Here is an 18448-nt window from a genome sequence, read left to right on the forward strand (position 1 = left end):
TAAGCATTTTTGTTTGCTTTGGTTCAGTGGATAAGGCATTCGGGGATATTTGAAATCTTAGTTCAGATCCCTGCTCTACTTTGCTGTGCCCAACACACTGGGCTCATCTGCAGGATTGCCAATTCTGATATTGATCTTGTTATAAGCTTCTGAAGTAGACCCTTAACTGAGGTGGTTTGGGATAAGCTTTTCATCAAAATATAGATGTTTGTGGTGAAGTTTTGGGCTGGGGAGCCTTTCCTCCAAAAATATAGTTTATTCCTCAGAAAAGAAAAAGAACCTCCACATTGATCACCCAGGGGCTAGAAAATAAATCTGAGCAAAGTGTAAATTATTCAAGAAATCAGATTATCTTCTAAATCATACAAATAGATACACCCTTTTCTATTTAAATCATTGGATAAAAGTAGAAAATTATGGGCATTTGACACACACAGAAGTAACAAGAATGGCTGAGACCTGCATGGTTATGGTTGCTGTGCCATAGTGCAGCAAGCCAGGACAGTTATTTTGATTTCTACTTTTTCAAAGTGTTTTTTTCTGGCAGAAAATCAATCATTTTCTGAAAAAAAAAAAAAAAGTTCTTCAAATGCTTCATTTTAGTTACAAAACTGCATCCTACCTGATCTGAAGAAAAACCAGGTGAACCCAGATTCCTGATTTGGAATGAATATTGTCATAAATCCATAGTGTCCATCACAGCATGTTTGGGGGAAGAATTTACTGGTGTTTTACATAATTTTGACAATGATTTTACAGCATTTTCTTGAAGATGCCCTTTCAGACCAAGTTTTCTGGGTTTCATGTTTTTAAGGCTTTTGTTTTTAACATTATAGGAATTTCAAAGCACCAGGTATTTCCACATGAAAAACCCTCAGTGTTGACTTCCAAAATCAAACACTAAATCCCACAAACTCCAGATAAAACCATGGATACCACAACATTCCCCCCAAGCCTTTCCCACTGTCTAGTTGAAAAACCACAGCTTGAAGAGAAATGAACTCAGTGGGGTGGGTGTCTTATTTTAAGCCTGAAATGCATAGTAAAAAAAACCCCTTTTACTTGTGTTTATTTATAATGACATTGATCAGACCAGCATTGGGGGATATGCATAAATTCCACACTGTCATAGGTAAAATAGCATCCAAGATCAAATAATAAAACCTGGTTCTGAACATAGAGAGTTGATTTAAAGCTGCACAACTCCACAGCCATGCCATTTTCTGAGGCACAAACTAAATTCTACAAACTCAATTTGTCATTGTCTTAAAGTGCACGCTCTTAATTATGCTCCTGTTCAAAAAGTCTTATTAGTGCTTTGTGAAATGTGTGTATTGCAAATGGAAAAAATTAGGGGAAAGAGACATTAAATGTAGACCAAATAAAAGATTTTCTCATGAATAGTTAAACTGACTGTATTTAGTTTGCTTTTCTGTTTGTGTGTTTTTCTCTTAGCAACAAGGGGAAAAACAGCCTTTTAACCATAAGAAACCATAACTGTAAGAGCATAAAAATTGACATAGAAAATAGGATATCTGAAAATACCTACAACAAATCACTTACACTGTTTAGGTTATAATTGAAGATATTCCTCTAACTTTGAAAGAACTCAGATTTGTGTAACTACAAACAAACATTTAGAATTGTATTTTAAAGACATTCTCCCCAGAAAGCTTTACATGTGGAACCCATTCAAATCCTAGGAAAACCCTGAGGACTTTTATTCAGTCTATTTCCAACTCAGTGAGATTATTCATTTATTTAAAATTAGTCACCAGTTTATGTATTTGCAGAAGTGAGTGGGCCTGAAAGATTTCTTACATCCCACTGAAATGCAGACATCTCTGCAGCAAGACAAAGCTGTTCACAAGCTCTACACCACAGAAGAAATAAAGCCATCAGGTTCAAGGAAGGCAGAACACAACAGCCTAAATTAAAACTTCACCAGGACTAGACTTTACATCATTTCCCCAGGCAAAAAGCACAACACAAGCTATTCAGCAATATGTTCACAAGTCAAAACTTTGCCTCTGTATCTCAGATGTGGTTTATCTTAATTTAGCAAACCCCAGAGGAGAGTGCCACTGATTTGAGTGCTATTAGCATCACCTGTATGGGATGAGATACTGCACAGCAAAGCTGGGAGGGGAACATGCTCAAACATTTCCCAACCCGGGGGCTGCAGAATTTCTGAGTAGCTACAGGAGGTAAGTTTTACTAAAGTATTAGCATGCAGGTGACAGAAAAAAATAACCCTCTGAACCTGTTATCATGCTGGGAATGACTGCCATGGCCTGTTAGGCAGGTCTCACACAGCCCTAAAGTCTCCCAACACCTCACCACAGAGTGGTGTGATGAGAAGCTCCAAGGCAGTCCTGGGCTCTGCTTTTCACCAACATATTCCAAACAAATATTCGTTGGCAGTAATCCACCAAGGAAAACATGCACACCTTTGCACCTTCCAGCATGGGCTGGAAATTAATGACCCACAGCTGGCAGCACACCTTCTCCTTCCTTGAGGTTTGAATAACTCAAGTAAACCACAATAGCAAAGTGCAAAACAGGGTTTTAACAAGAGACTTCCCAGAGCATGGAGATTTCCAGCAAATCCCTTTTTCTTAATCTCCATTACTGTATAACCAGCTGCTGTTTGGAGGAGGCTCTTATCAGGTGAGGGAAATCAAGGGTCAGAAAAAGAGCTGGGCACTGCTTAAGCCTCTCCCAGGTTTTCTTGCCTCCATCACCGTGCTAATCTCAGGCTGAACATTGCCCACAGGTACGAGCCAAGCCCCCTGCAGCTAGGAGAACAAAAAGGCGAAGAAGATTATCATCTTGAAGGAAGGTGGGAAAAGCAGGTGGAATTTGCTGCAGTGGCTTGAGGGGTCAGTATGGCCTTACAGGACCAGCCATATGATTTAGCTGACAGCAGGGATGGGGTTATTTCTGCCCTTTTTGCTGTACAAACTTCAGCAGGCTCTGGGAACCTTGCAGCATCGCCAGGACTTGGACAGCTCTTAAAAACCTTGACTGAGCAACACTTAAGGCTGCAAGCAAGTTGTGTACACCCAGCATTAAGCAGGTTCTGCAGCATTTAATACCTGCAGGAGCTCTTTGTAGGGCCCAGAAGAGACCAGCAGGTGCACCTGTACTGTCCCTGCTCCTGGGCAGCATCTTATCAACAAAACACCTTTTTTGCAGGATTTGTGGAACAATAACTTCCTCCCACAGCCTGCGGCAGCTTTGTCTGAACAGTTCTGCACACTGAGCCACACTATCAGTCTTGGAGGAGATAGATTGTCACAGAAATGTGTTTCCTTTTAGCAAACTCACTGTCTCTTGTCCAATTTCAGAGTGGAAATAGCTGCTTGAGGTGAACCTTGCAGCACCACCAGGACTTGGGCCTGAACATTGCCCACAGGCTCTTGCCAAGCCCCCCTGCAGTTAGGAGAACAAAAAGGCAAAGAAGATGATCATCTTGAAACCAGACCATTCTGGATTTTCATTTTGACTCCAGCCCACAATTAAACTGTGTGTAGATTTGAGCTGTACATCCTTATTGGAAGTGGCAGGCTCTGGAGGACTGGTGTGCCTCCAAGTTTGGGAAATAACCACACCCACTGCATCCTGCCACATCCAGGGGACTTGGAACAAAGTGTCACCAGCCCCTCTGACCTAAAGCAGCCTCACAGTGTGTTTGGGCAAGCCCACAACCATCAGTGGTACCTGTGAAGATCAAGGGGACGTCACAGACAGGATCAGCTGATCCAGAACGTTGAAGTTCACATTTCCTGGAGGGTTTTTGCTCAACAAGCTGACTGCATCTCTGGCTTAGATAAAACAACAGCCTGATCCCTGATGTTCTGCTGCCTGTGGTACACACACAGAGCACTGCTTTTAGTCCTTTTGGAAACCAGATCCACCTCATTCCCTCTAATGCACCCTGGAAACAATCCCATCAAGGAGGAGTTCAGGACAGGGAGGCAAAGAGGTAACAGCATGAGCACAGGGTCTGCAGGACTCAGCCATAATCTCTTTGGGGTTCATTTGTGACCTAGAGAATAGAAGGAATGGGATGTGTCGCAGACATCTTTTATGAAAAATTCTTCCTTGAGGACTTGTCCTCTTGAGAAGCTGGGAGGCCTCAGGAACAAAATGTAAACATTGATTATCTGCTGCTGTGGAATGCAACAGGTGGATGTGTGATTGGCCCATCCTGGATGTTTCTAATTAATGGCCAATCACAGCCCAGCTGGGTCAGAGAGAGCCGAGCCACAAACCTTTGTTATAATCCTATTTTTAGCTAGCTTTCTGATGAAACCTTTGCTTCTATTCTTTTAGTATAGTTTTAATGTAATATATATAATAAAATAATCAAGCCTTCTGAAACATGGAGTCAGATCCTCATCTCTTCCCTCATGCTAAGACCCCTGTGAACTCAGTCACAGGGATGGAAATCTTGGATGCCCTATGAAGGCATCAGCACTTGATACAATGGAAAATGATACAAGGCTGTTTCATGAGGGCTGGGGCTTCCAGCACTCAGAAAAGGGGGGAGGTAGAGGCAACACCTCAGATGCATTTAAATAAAGCCTTTCATGTTCTAAATTTTAGAACAGATAAGTTGAGAATGTTTAGTTCATAAACATTCTAAATCCTGTGTTTAATTTTAAGCTTTGGTTTACAGGCCCAAAGTTCTGAGAATTCCTTGCATTTTGGATTTCAACATCTCCCCCTTCTTTTTGCCCCAAGAACACTCCTTTGATGGCTTTATCACCTTTTTATGCACTGGAGCAGGCAAGGCACAGCTGTAAGTACAACTATGATGACAAAAGCTTTGCCTGCATTAGGACTGAACAGACATTTATTTCAATGGGAATATAACTGAATTCATCCTTAAATTAGCTATAGTCTGAGGTTCTCACATAGCAAAGCCAAAAGCAGTTTAAGAAAAAGTCCTGGGCAGAAAGTATTTTGTTTGGACACACAGAGAGAGCACCAATATGACCCTACTGCTGCTGACTAAACCTTTTCATTACGAAACACAAGCTCAAGTACGTGCAGGAGCAGGTTTTTAGCATGAAACATGGAACTCAAAAATCAACTGTGCACACATATAGGAGATATTGGAGAGAGAACTGGCAGGATTACTCAGAGGTGGTATGAAAAACACTTCCAGGACTTGCTTTTAACAAGGCTGACAACCTTCTGGTTTCTTAAATTATTGCATAGAGGGCTTTGAAGAAACAAAGAACACTGTAAAAACACATCACAGAGCTAAGTAAACACTCCACCCTAATAGGAAGTCTCTCCCCCTGCTCTGATCAGACATTTTTGTGTGTTTTCAAGGCTGAATTTCAGATCCAACCTCAGAAGTTCCATTCTAATGGCTATTGGACAAATCCCCAGTATCATGCAGTGAGGAACCTTATTCCAAGCAGTGTCGTCACAACAAAAATAAATTCAGTTCTCTGGCTTTATGTTGCGTTTCCTGAGTGACATATCTTGGTTGCAAGGTACACAGGAAAATTCAGACTCAAGCTAGTTGCAAACAACAACTTAAAAGCCATTAAAAACTCCAAAGTGAAAACAAAGCTTCAAAAGTCAGCATCAGACTTACACTGATTTTAATCCTGAGGGGTTTGTGACAAACTCACACCAATACTATACATGAGCAGCTGCTTCTAAAGTCTGGTGCAAAATACATCAGTTTTAGAACAACAAAACCATCCAACCCCCTCTTTATTTTGTATTAAAACAAACCTATGCATGATGTGCCTTATTTTTCTTCCCTGACATCCTCCTGGAATGCCAGTGAAGATTTTTGCCTTCATACCATTGAACATTTCTTAGTGCTGCTTAAGCCCTTCTGCACATTGCTGCCTGGGATTGTGCCTACCACTCAATTCCACTGCCAGGCTTGCACCAGGTCTTGTGGCTCAATTCATGTCCAAGTCCAGAGTTACCTGCTCTAAAGTGAAGGGGGAGGATGCACTTACAGCTACAATAGCCAGAGATATTTTTTCCCCCAAAAATGGTTAAGAGAAGACACTTTAGTACAATTACTACAGGGACAAGGAGCCTCACTCTTGTAGCAGTCCTCAGATAACTTCTTCACCTCGAATATTAGTCATGTCCAGAGCAGAATATGAACCAAAACATTTGGACATCACAAGAATGTTTTCTCCATTTGTGCATTTGGAATAAGCAAGATTACTTTTGGCTTGTAGAGTGTGAGAAAGTTCCTTTTCAAAGCTTTTCCAAGAGAGAATAGGAGAAAAAACACCTTCATGCAAGAAATATTTGCTTCCAGAACATTATGGCAATTGTTTGTAGAGGCTGTGAAAACTGGGACGAGCATTAGTTCTCCTAAAAGCAAGATACAACTTCAAATTTTCTGAAAAGGTCCAGCCACAATAATTAGTGCAATTGTTTTTTGTTCAATTGTTTTTCAGTTATTGTATGATCTCAGTACACATGCTTGAAAACACAACCCCGAATTCTTCAAAGATTGAAAAATTAGGAAGTGACTTTCCACTGTTTTAGCCAGTGGACCAGTATGAGCTGTCTGAACATTACCATAACAAACCACCATTACACCACTTTAAAATAATATTTGTCTACTGAAGCTGTCTGTTACAAAGTCATCAACTTTGAGCAGTTTAAAAAAAGGCACCAAATTATAGGGTGGAAGTGCTGAAACACAGTTTTATTTGCAGGGAATTTGCAGGACAGCTTTGCTCTTTTATCAGGAGCTGGCAGTCAAGGATTTCACATGTTTTTAAGATCCTGGCATGATCCAAGCACTACCAAACTTTGCCATTTACTGACATTCAGTGCACTCAGACATTTACCTCTAATCTTGCAGGAGTAGTCCCAACAGCCCTGGTCCCAGAGGGACTGGCTTGTTTTGGTGACCTAAACACCCAGAGCCAGCCAAGTGCCATTAGTCTGGATGTGGGGAAACATTGCAGGACAGGCATCAGCACCTACTCCACCCTCCTCACAGCACCCAGAGCCAGGGCAAAATGAGGTAGGAAATGCTGTTTCTAGGCAAGTTTCACTAGGAATGAAACCCAATCTTATTTTCTCAGCCCAAACCCAAAGTTTTATGGCTGATTGGATGGACACTGACTTATAAAGCAAGATTTCTCAAGTCTGTTCCTGGTCCATCAATACCTTGTGATCTAGGACAAATTATCTTTGCTCCCTCTGCCTCAGAAGATTTCTTATCTACTTCAAGTTCCTTTGGAGAAGCCAAGGACAAGGAAGAAAGGATAAAGCTCCTGGTTTATTCATAATGACCCAGAGGTACAGGATTCCTCCCACATTGTGACTAACATCAGTAAGATGTATCAGTATTCCCCCCCATTAAATCTGCAAAGCCCAACATCATCAAGAAAGCTTTAAGTGAAAAATGTAAAGTAAATTTCACTCCTCTCAGCATGTGCCATTCCCTGTGCATCACAGAGCTCTCACATTAACTTGCCCAAAGAGGAAGAAACCTTGCAGTGAAGAGAAGCAGAGACCAGAGCTGGCCAAGGAGACAGACACACAGTACATAATATTTTAAGTCAGGGAATTAACTCCTCATTGCTGACTGCAGTATTTTGAGGGCAGCAGGAGGCTGGTTTGCAAGGCCAGGCTCTCACCTCTCCTGCCATGCTCCTGTGATGTGTCAGCAGGCTGATTTTTAGTCAGCACAGCTGATATGTTTCTCTTTTGCTGTCCCCACTCACTATGCTCTGGAGCAGAGTCACGGTCAGCTGCTGTGGGATGAGGCAACAGCCTCCAGCCCATCCTACAGCTGGAGAAGGGAGCACTCACAGCTTCCCCTGGGGCATTCCCAACAGCTTGGAGAGCACAGCTCCTGGGACACAAATGGCACACGAGGAGAGGGAGCTGTGCTCAGCAATCATGGATAGCAACAGCTGCTCAGCCTGGAGGTTTCTCTTCAAGTGCCTTCCCTTTCTGCTCACCTTTGTGGCTTCCCTCACAGGCAGACTTGGCTAAAAAAGCCCCCGTGGGACCTCCTCCCTCCATAACCCACTGGAGCAGCAACTTAAATCAATTCCTTCTATTGATGTTTTCTTCACAGTCATCACTCAACGTTTAAATTCACCCCCCCCCAGCTTCAGACACACAGGAGCTCGGCTGATTCCTGACCCTAGCATTGACACTTGGAATTGGCACACAGGAATTAATTCCTGGCAATCACATTCTTGGAAGCACATGTTTAACACAGGCTTTGGCATTTCCCCTGCCCTGCCATTCAAAGTTCCCTTCCGTGTGTTGAGCATGGTCAAAACTCCCAACTGGAGATTTCAATTTTACTGGAAACCTCCAAGTTAGTTCTCATTCCAAATTAGAGAAGTTTTCTGTTTCAACAATTCAATTACCATCTCAGGAAAATATCTGCTGGAGTAAAAAACCAAAAAAAAAAATCATTCTATTTCAATAAAATTGAGGAGGTTTGTTCAAACAATGGTGTTTTGAAGCTTGATAATACAGTAACTCAACATATTCCCAGTGAAAGCATTATTATGAAAGGAAATCCTTCATCTTTGTTTGCTTACATGAGAAAGCAACACTAATGCCAGCATTTTACCATCAAAGTTTTGGATTTGTTAAAATAAATGTGTTTTGTGTGGAAGCTTTCTGTCAGAAGGCTTCCTACCACATGTGCTCTCCAGAGCTGTCAGCACGAGGCTCTGTGGGGCAGTGGGCTCTGGGAAGGGGAGTCAGGAGGTTGCAGACAGCACCTCTCCATTGCTGAGGGACCATTGTTTGTGTGTCAATAAATGTTCAGCAGCACAAGCTTTATATTCCTCACACTGACCCCAGCTTCCCACTTAGTGCTTCAGCTCCGTTTTTGCATGGTTTCCCCACCTCAGTGATTTTTGATCAATAAACCGAGCAGAAAAAATAACTCACAGTTTATAAATACATCATTTATAAAGCTTCTCATCTCAGTTTCTCCCAGCCATGCCTCAGGGTGGCAAGTACCCAGGCAACATCTCTATTGAAGACACCAATTTGCTGCCCTGCAGGCTTCAGCCAGGTAAGAAGAATGCTCTGTGTATCCATAAATCATATTTCTATCCAGGCTTTTGAGAGAGATACATAACATTTAATAAATGGTTGCCTTTTTGTAACTTAGGACTAGAATCTTAAAATATTTGTTAAAAGAACTGATGGCAGATACTGTTTTCCTACTCATGTAATTATCATTAAATGCTTCAAAGAGGTAGATCTCAGATGTATGCAAAGGAATTAACTGCACTGATAACTTTCCAACGAGTGGAAATTGTGCTTCTTCAAAAGTAGCCTTGATATTTCAGCTGTAGAATCAGCAAATAAGCCAGAAAAAAAGTCAAAGCAAAAAAAAAAAAAAAAAAAAAGGGATGGCCAAGAAAGAAGAAATGAACAGATAGAGGAGCAGTAAAATTAAGATTGGGAGGATTCAAATAGTGGAAGGAAAATGAGGAGTATTGGGTCACACTCTGCAGCCTTTCTGCCTCTGCCATGGGTGTGGTGCAAGGACAATGCATTTCAGCCACAGCTTGGAAAATGAGAAATCTTCTGTCTGGGTGTGAAGCCAGAGGCAGCTGCAGGGAGCAGGGATAATGTGTGGATGACCATGGCTCAATCTCCCAATGATCTCCTCACAGGGAGATTTTTGTTTGCCATCACTGCAGAAATAGCACAAGCTCCAATTCTCTTGTTCCAGCTACTGCCTGCACCAATACTCCAAACTGACTCTCAACACAGACTGGGCTCCCAGCTAGTTAAAAAAAGGAATAATACTGAATTCTATCAAGCTTGTAACCACCCCAAGGCTCTGAACACCCCAAGGTGAGCTGAACACTGCTTTCAAAAGCTTGACACTGATAACCCACCCCACCAGCTGGCAGCAGCTCCAGGAATTCATTTCACCATGGGTGAAGCCCAAAGACTCTGATGGCTGCAGCTGAGTGCAGCACAAGCATCTGGAATTGCCTGGGCTTGAATAAAAGTACCAATATGGCATTTCAGCTTAAATGGGTGAAACTCAACATGACAGTGGTTCACACTTCACTTCCTGTTGAGCCCTTAACAACCAGCCCTGCCAGAGCTGTAGCAGTCAGGAATAGCCAGGGTGAGGCCATAAATCTCCAGGAGGGATCCTAGAACTTCACAATATATAGGAGGTATTAGAATTGATGATTTCGTTTATGTCTTGCCCAAAATCCATCAGTCCTGGGATAAATTTCCCGCCAGTTTGTATGACCACAACCACCAGCAAACAGTCATGAACTTGGACAAGACTGCAGCACAGCTCCTTGCTCACAGATAACCCAGATGAGATTTACCCAGCTCATCTCTAAAAAAAAATATTTACAAATACTGCCCATCATCTATTTAATTTTACCAGATACAGTTCCTCAAACAGGCAGTGAACAACAGGAATGAGAAGAAAGAGTGGTTTGCATTGGGACTTCTCTCTGCCTGTCCCCCAGGCACCAAAAGCATACAAGATAGGTGAGTCTGTGAGTGGAAGACAGAAGAAACAGAGGATTCCTCAAACCCTTAACTGCTCCAGCTGCTCTATGTGCCACCCTCCACAAACAAGCCAGTCTTTGTCCCAGCCTGGACTTCTGTGCTTTGCTCAAAAAGGGAAGTAGCACTCTGTCTAGACTCATTACAAAAGCACTTCCACTGGTTTCTGCTGAAATATTAACACTTCTCCATATAGGAAAACAAGACTTTCACCATTTGCTTACGAGAACAAAGGACTGAGTTTAATTTTTTTTTAACCACTAGAATTGGGATAGTTGGGATAGATAAACTCCTATTTATACTCAACACTTGTTCTTCAGAGAAATTCAGTTCATTGTCATGAAGACCACAAACTGAAAAATTTTTTTCATGACAAAGAAATAAACTTCATTTTTCTTTTGTTTAATAACAGCAAGTTTTCAAGTGCCGTGAGAAAGCAACTCCATTACCCTGGCCAGGGAAACGACAAGGAAAAAAACCCCAATATTTGTAAAGCTCTTTCTCAAGAACATCATGGGCAATGCTTCTAGTGAATCGGTATCTCCATGGTCAATCACTGACCATCCATTTGCTCATTTCCCACACACAAGGACATGCTGTCTTCAGCCTTCTGTACCATGAGTGGGCTCAGCTTCTCCACATAAGAACATGGAGAGATGATTCTGAATATCTGTATTTATACAGCTTATTTTGCTCTTTTGCACATCAGCAGCAAGAATAGCTGCCTTACCTGCAGAACTCATGGAACTACAGTGAAAAATCCCACAAGGACTATCCAAAACTTGATGAAAGGCATTACCTGCTAAAAGCTTTGAGGCTGCTCTCTCTGCTCAGTTACAGAGCTGTGGCTGAGGACTTGCTGATATCAAATGCAAGTTTATGCACAGGAAGGCACTAAAAGAGAGCACAGGAAAAAACCACCATTAAAGCGCTTTCATAATTGATCTTCACAGGGGTTTTTAGCCAGTCTCACACTTCAGAGGTACTCAAAGCAAGCAGGGCAAAAGGAGTCCAAGGGTTTATCCCAGTCATCCCTGGTTAGCACCAGTAGAAAACACAGGCAAGAGATTCAATATTCTCTATTTAAAACATCCTCCTAGACATAAAGGAGATTTAAACAGTCAGCTCAGCTCTCTGCAATACTTTTGAGTTTTTAAGGAAAGTGGTGCATAATCAGAACAAAGTAAATTAGTCAGCATCTAAAATTCCCCGTTCACACACAGACACAGCAGATTCTGCAACACAAGGTTTTCCCAGAAAAAACTCACTGTAGGAAGTTTTTACACTTTCGAGCCTGGAGGAAACTTCATGGGAGTTGGATGAAGCAACTGAAAGCCAGGCGAAAGGGACACCATAGCCTATTCCAGGAATAGCTTTTCCAAACGAGGATTTACAAAGAATTGTACACCAACAAGGCCAGCACCTAGAAAAGACTCTCCTTTACAAACTAGCGGCCGCAGAGCTTCTCCTGCACTTAAAGGCTGTGAACAGGAGGAGCTCGGTGGTGCTAACCATGGAATCCACCTGGCGGCCTCCCCTCATCCCGTCCGGTTCCCATCCCAGTAATGAGCTTGCTAATGAGCTCGCTAATGAGCTAACCAGCGTCAGCTTTCTGCTACAGCTGGGCACGAACGCCGGGCTGCAGACTGACAGGAGCTGAGGTTAATTCATTTCTCCCTTCCTTTTCAAACAACTCAAATGGCCCAGTAAATTCAAAGCTTAATTTGGTTCAAATTTTGCTCAGTACACGCTAAAATTTTGTATTTCAGAGGCAAAGATTCAGTGCCTCTTGCACTGCCCTCCCTTGTGGGTCTGCTGTCTCAGCCCCCTGTCATGCACAAGAGTTTGTCCACCTAAGCCATGCCATGAGGGCTTGAGAAAGATCAACATTTTCCACCAAAACTCTGCTTTGACCACATATTTCCAACCAGTTTTCCTTTACCCCAAACATATCCTGAAGGCAGCAGGAGGGGCTCTCTGTTTCAAATCACACTCCTCATCCATTTTATTTTTCATCCTATTTATCCATTTATTTCTAATTACACCCTTTAGAACCATCAGTATTAATATTACAACCCATTTGATTTTAATTATCACTTATTTACAGGAAGGGCGTGGGCAAATTAAATTGTAATTTGTGAACTGACAACTTTTATTTGCAAAAGGAAACAGCTGTGAAGGCCAGATTTTTTTTCCTCCACTAAGAAAAGGTGGGAAAGAGAAATCCAGCAAGGAAAATGTATGACAAAGAGCTTTATTATTCTCCTGGACACTACTATCACATTTTAAGCAGCATATCCAGCTCCCAGAGGGATGAAGAGCAAAACTCTCCCTGTTTCGGTGGCACGAAGGCTGACTGGAAGGGAGCCACAGATTATATTTCCAGGTCAGTGCTCCAGGAGCATCCCACATCATCTGCTACACAGATGTGTCCAGATGTGGGGGTGGCAGCCTCCTGGAATGAGGCAGACACCTTTCAGAGGAAGGCAGCTCCCAGGCAGGGCAGGGTATGGCAGCAGACCCTCTGAGCTTGGGAATTCCAAGGAGAACCCTCACCTTCATCAGCAGCTTTATCATGAACCTTTTACATCTAGATCATATGTAAATTTTCTAGAATGTAAATTTTCTAGGGTCAGTAGATCATGGAAGATGTAGAAAGGGATTTTTGTTAATTTGCAGACAAAAATACCAAAATGTGCCAAAGGATGGCTGCACAGACAAAAGGGCTTTGAGAGGAAAATGTATCCACAGAGCTGCAGGAATGATTGCTTCCAGAAGAACATAGGAAATCCTCACCAGAGGGAGGTCTGAGGCCACTGACTCATCTGGTGCAAGGCAAAATTGCTACTTCACAGTCATAAACCATTTGGGTTGGAAAAGACCTTGAAGATCATCAAGTTCAACCACTAACTCAGCAGCACTTCACATCAGTGAAATTATGCTGGTTTGCAGAAGCAGATACTCTGTGTCTACTGAAGTTGCACAGACAAGTTTTCTCAGCCAGCATTTCCCCCCGCACTCTCCAAGAACTTGTGTGTCCCCCTCAGACTGGCTGGTGGGTTTATTATTTTACCACCACCCCATGGAGGAGAGTTGAAAGTTATCTTGGAAATATGCATTTACTCTCAGTTAGAATCAAAACATCAGAGGCTCTGCCTCAGACAAACAGACACTCTGGAACCAAATTTGTCACATTTCTCACAGACAGTCCTTGCTAGTAGTGCTATCAAAAAATATTACCATTTCTTGATATTTTAATGATTCTTTCAACATCTGGTTATTTTCCTAAACACCCCAATTTCTGCATAACATGGTAAAAGACTGGCGCTGTTGTTAAATTCCTGTTTCTTTTTAAAAGATACATAATAAAGCTGGGATCTAATCTAACATCTTTGAAGATATCACTCAGTAGGGAGGAGGAACAGGATTTTCTGAGCCAGCAATGTCCCAAGAGCAGGAGCACCAGGCTCAGACGAGCATCAGGCTCAGGCTGATATGGATCAGAGGGGATTTCTGGAAGTCACCTGGTGCAACCTGCCTCCCCTTCCATGGAGGGACAGCCTTGCTCAGGTTCTTAGAGGCCTCTTCTAGGCAGGGTTTAACATCTCTAAAGCCACTTCAGCTATTGCAGGAAGCACAGAGACACCTCAGAGTAAATCCAGGGAGGCAGGAGAATGTCCATTGATGGGAAAGTATACAGAAATTGATGGAATTGTATCTAAAAAGCTTTATTTTTTTTCTATCAATCCTACCTGAAATAATGACCATTAAATTGTATTCTGAGAGTTCATAGATTCATGGAGCTCCTGTGGCACATCACCTCTGGATCTCCATACCATTATAACTCAGGATTCTCCAAAGACCTCTTCTGTGCCGTCAACACCTTTAATTTTACCATTCATCTCAATTTATTTGGCATTTTCCTTAACAGCTCAGCTTCTAAAGACACGGAGCACTAGAACAATGTCAACTTTCATGGTGAAAACCCCTGCTAGATTGTGGAGGAAAGCAGAACAGAGAACCTTACAGATTCCAAGGCCACAAGTCAAAAGCAGCCCCAATTAATTTTATTAGTTCAACAGCAGTGAAAGCTGGTTTGCTACCGAGCCCCGTCGGATACGGGGATTCTCAATCATTTCCACATTAGTGGAGTTTTCATAACTTCTCTCTTGGGCACATTCAGGCTTACTCACACCTGAGCTCACACTTCAATCTTTCCTTTCAGTCACAAGATCTCTCTCTTTCCTACTCAACAATTTATTGCTGACTCTTACACTGACAGAATTATCCTTGACATTTGTACCCTTCTGGTGCAATGGGTTGGCTTTAGTCAGCGGGTTCAGAAGTTGAGGGAGAGGAGGATGATGATCACCTAAGGAAACAAAGTGTGGGCGACGCAGCTAAAAAGATCTCACAATCTGTAATCCAGCCTCATCTTTTCTAGGGATGTGACTCCCTCTGGAAATGACTGCTTGCAAGTAGCAAGACTCAAAGCAAGGCTGAGGCTGAGAGCAGAATTTGTCACAAGGAGGCTCAAGTGGGAAATTTAAGTGTTATTTTTTAGCATTATTGTATGGGTGCATAGACAGATAATATAATGTTTTATCTTAGGGAGTGGGAGGCATGGCAAACATCTGCTGAGAGCATGACCACTTCTTTAATATATTAAATACAGGCATGCTATAAAGGCAGATCCCCCCATGTACTATTGAATTAAAAAATAAATATTGCAAAGCTTTATGTCCTGGTTTCCTGTTGCTCAAGAGACATTTGTGACGAGGATTCCAAGAAGCAGTTTCACAAGCAGTTATCTAATTCTAGCTGCTGTGTCATGTTATAGAACAAGACTTTCTTCAGTGTTGGGTTCACCACCCATTTGTCTCAACGAAATTTCCTACAAATCTTTTTCCTTTTTTTTATTCTCTCTGCTACCAATTCTGCACTTCATGTCTGGGTGATGTTTCTCTACAAAGAATGAGAAACCCTGTCTTTTCTATGATTGCTTCACTCCTTTTCTAATAAACACCAACTGCTATTAATCACTAGCTACCTAATTAAGCACTCTGCTTAATGTCCTATGGTTGGAAAGCAAAATGTTATTGCCTGGGTTTCTTTCCCTTCCACTGTAGAAAGGGTTTAGCTTTTGTCCTATCCTGACCCTGCTTTTTGCAATTATTTTTGCCCTATAAAAGGCAAATTCCCAAATCCTTGTTCTCAGAAACTTCTAAGGGTCCCAAAGCCAGGAACAGAACAAGGTCTTGCTGCAGGAATTGGGGTAAATCTCCCCATTTGCAGACATATTGACTGGTTTTACACTTCTATCAATTCACCCATCATTTAATCCAATTAAGAGTCACTCCCTGGAGTTTTAAGATCTCCACTGTACTCATCTCATCCTACCTCCCTGATCTTATGTTATCTTGGTCCACCAGAGACTTTCACTCATAATTCTGCTCTGCCTAGTTCACCCCAGTGGAGGATTGTTATTTCATTTGTGTGGGTCCATCTCCTTAGGATCCTTCCTCCTGAATCACTTCCTCTACAACAAACTCTTTTTTTTTTAAATTAGAGAGCTGATGGTAAACTGATGTAAGAGCTGATGGTAAAGCATTTTCCAACATGGGGAAAACAGTTGTATGACAGTATTTCTGAGTGCAAGTTGCTTGTCAACAAGGACTCCACTTAAAAATTATGTTAATGGACCCACCCAACTTCATAAAGCCAGCTTTGGAGGCATTAAGGAGACCTTTGGTGGTCAAGACCAGCTGAATGTATTCCAGCCCCAGAATACTGAGTAGGCTGTGTAAATGGCCTCTGAACTGCTAAATTACATGGCATTGTTTTTACTGAATGATTAAAACACTCCAACACCCACAAAGAACTTCCAAAACAGCTGAGCAAATGCTTTCAGAGGGTGTCACACTTTTTCCTTTCCATTTTTCAGACATGCTCCTTTCCAGTTTTATAACTGTTGTAAATAAAAGCAGCCGGACAGATGTTTGGAGAAAGCAAAGAAAAGGGGTCACAAAGCAAATTAAAGCAAAACCAGCCTGTTCAGAGCTGGAGATATGGCTCCCAGTTTCTCTTCAAAAATAAATACAGATTCATGTGTCTTTATTTCAGTGAGCACAACCCAAGCTCATTTTACAATGTCTGCTGAGCAGAATGAAGAACAACAAGGCATCGCTCAGAGAAGGAAGAGCACAGAGGAAAGAATAATAGTGGAGTAAAAAGGCCAGAAATCCTTCTAAAAACAAAGCACATCATTAAAGGAGAAAAAAGCTCCATTAAACATAATATCTGAGACAGCAGTGTTTTTTTACATCTTACGCTAGTGCCACGAGGCCTAAAATGATGATTGAGAATTCTAAAGCATGATGTTTTGTAAAACAAACTACAAGACAGTCCTTGCCTTGAAGTATTTACTGCTTCAGCATGGAAGGAAAGAGGCAGAGGAGAAGAAAATCCAAAGAGTTGTAGGAGAGGGAATGGGAACAGCACACTTATTCCCCTGACACCAGTTAAATGTTCAGTGCAACAACTCCCTAGTCTGTTATTTTCCTTCAGGAAGAATAGATCTCAGCCACTTAAGAAGTGTTTTTAATTTAAAACTATTTTTACTTCAAAGCCTGAAGTGCTGCTTTGTAAACCCACCAGGCTGGTCTCTCACCAGTGACATTTTCCTATCAATAAGGAAAATAAGAAAGGCAGCAGGAAGGAATTGATGAGAGGCTATCCCAGGACACAGGGGTGGCCCAAGAAAGCTGCACTCCTGTGGTCACAGAGACCAAGGTTTTCCAAAATCAGGAGGTGCACAGACAGGATTGCCAGCTGGGCTGTCCTGAGGTGGGAATCAGTGTCATGGTGACAAGACCTTGGTCATGCCACACCACAGTCACAGTTCTCAGCTGTTCATCACCATTTACCAGCAGCCATCAGGGCAGGGTTTTCCATACTGGCGTGTTCCTGGAAACACTTGGCATTCCCACAGCACAGAAAACAGGGCTATGGAGGACACAGAGCACATTTTGGGGAAAAACCTTCTGGTCTTCATCAACTCCAGCTGGTGCCCACCAGGACAGTGCTGAAAGTGAACGGGCACCAGCTGAACCTCTTGAAAATGAATAGCAGACTTTGAAGAAATAGAAGTGAAGGGAATTTTGGTATCCACATGGCAAGCATGAAAATAACCCCTCTTTGTACCTAAATGCAGCAACAATACCCCGCTCCAACAACTGGGACCAACACTGAGTTGTGTCAACACATGACTCAGAAGAGGAGGAGGAGGAGGAGAAGATGGAAAAAAGGCCAAAGGAAGGCAAGGCTGCTGGAAGAAAAGCAAACAAAAAGCAGCAAAGGAAGCAGCTGTGTTCTGAAGGGAGCGTGTGCGACTGGGAAATCGGTTAAATTTCGGGGAAATTCGCCTTCCATACTCCCAACAAGCCTGCCTCACATTCTCAGAGGGGGCAGGGGAATGAAAAACATACTTGGGGGTAATTAAGCAAACACGGGATGATTAAGAAGGTAAAGCTGCTCTCCCTTCAATCCAAACCACCGTTCCCAGCACCCCAGCTCAGAGCACATTCCATCCTTATTTTTCAAATCTGCCCATTCCTGTACTGCCAGCTGCTTCCCTAAGCAGGGAATACAGCAGGTTGTGCAAGCAAGAAGGACAGAAGCCCAACCATGCAGGAAATCCATCAGGAACTGATAAACCCCATACAGGTATGGGATTTCAAGGGAAATGCAACCCCATCCCTTCATGTTACAACTCCTATTTAATAGAGCAGGACAACCAATGCCAAAGATCTCACCACCATTTGAAAGATCATGAAAAAATAGAGACAATTGCTTTTTTATGGTGGCCTCTCCAGAAGCAGCATTTAACAGATTCAGGGACATACCTGTGCAG

At 42.4% G+C, this 18448-nt stretch overlaps 1 long non-coding RNA gene across 1 annotated transcript; it reads right to left on the reverse strand.

Moving 5' to 3' along the window:
* Window positions 1–700: 700 nt before the first annotated feature.
* LOC132075649 (uncharacterized) lies at window positions 701–12010 on the reverse strand. Its single transcript, XR_009418797.1, has 4 exons — window positions 11805–12010; window positions 11336–11430; window positions 3724–3867; window positions 701–3435 (listed from the first exon to the last, which is right to left on the reverse strand). It is a non-coding gene; the product is annotated as an uncharacterized LOC132075649 (long non-coding RNA).
* Between the last annotated feature and the right edge of the window lie 6438 nt (window positions 12011–18448).

Source organism: Ammospiza nelsoni, chromosome 7, assembly GCF_027579445.1.
Source record: "Ammospiza nelsoni isolate bAmmNel1 chromosome 7, bAmmNel1.pri, whole genome shotgun sequence".
In the NCBI taxonomy this organism is placed as follows: Eukaryota; Metazoa; Chordata; class Aves; order Passeriformes; family Passerellidae; genus Ammospiza; species Ammospiza nelsoni.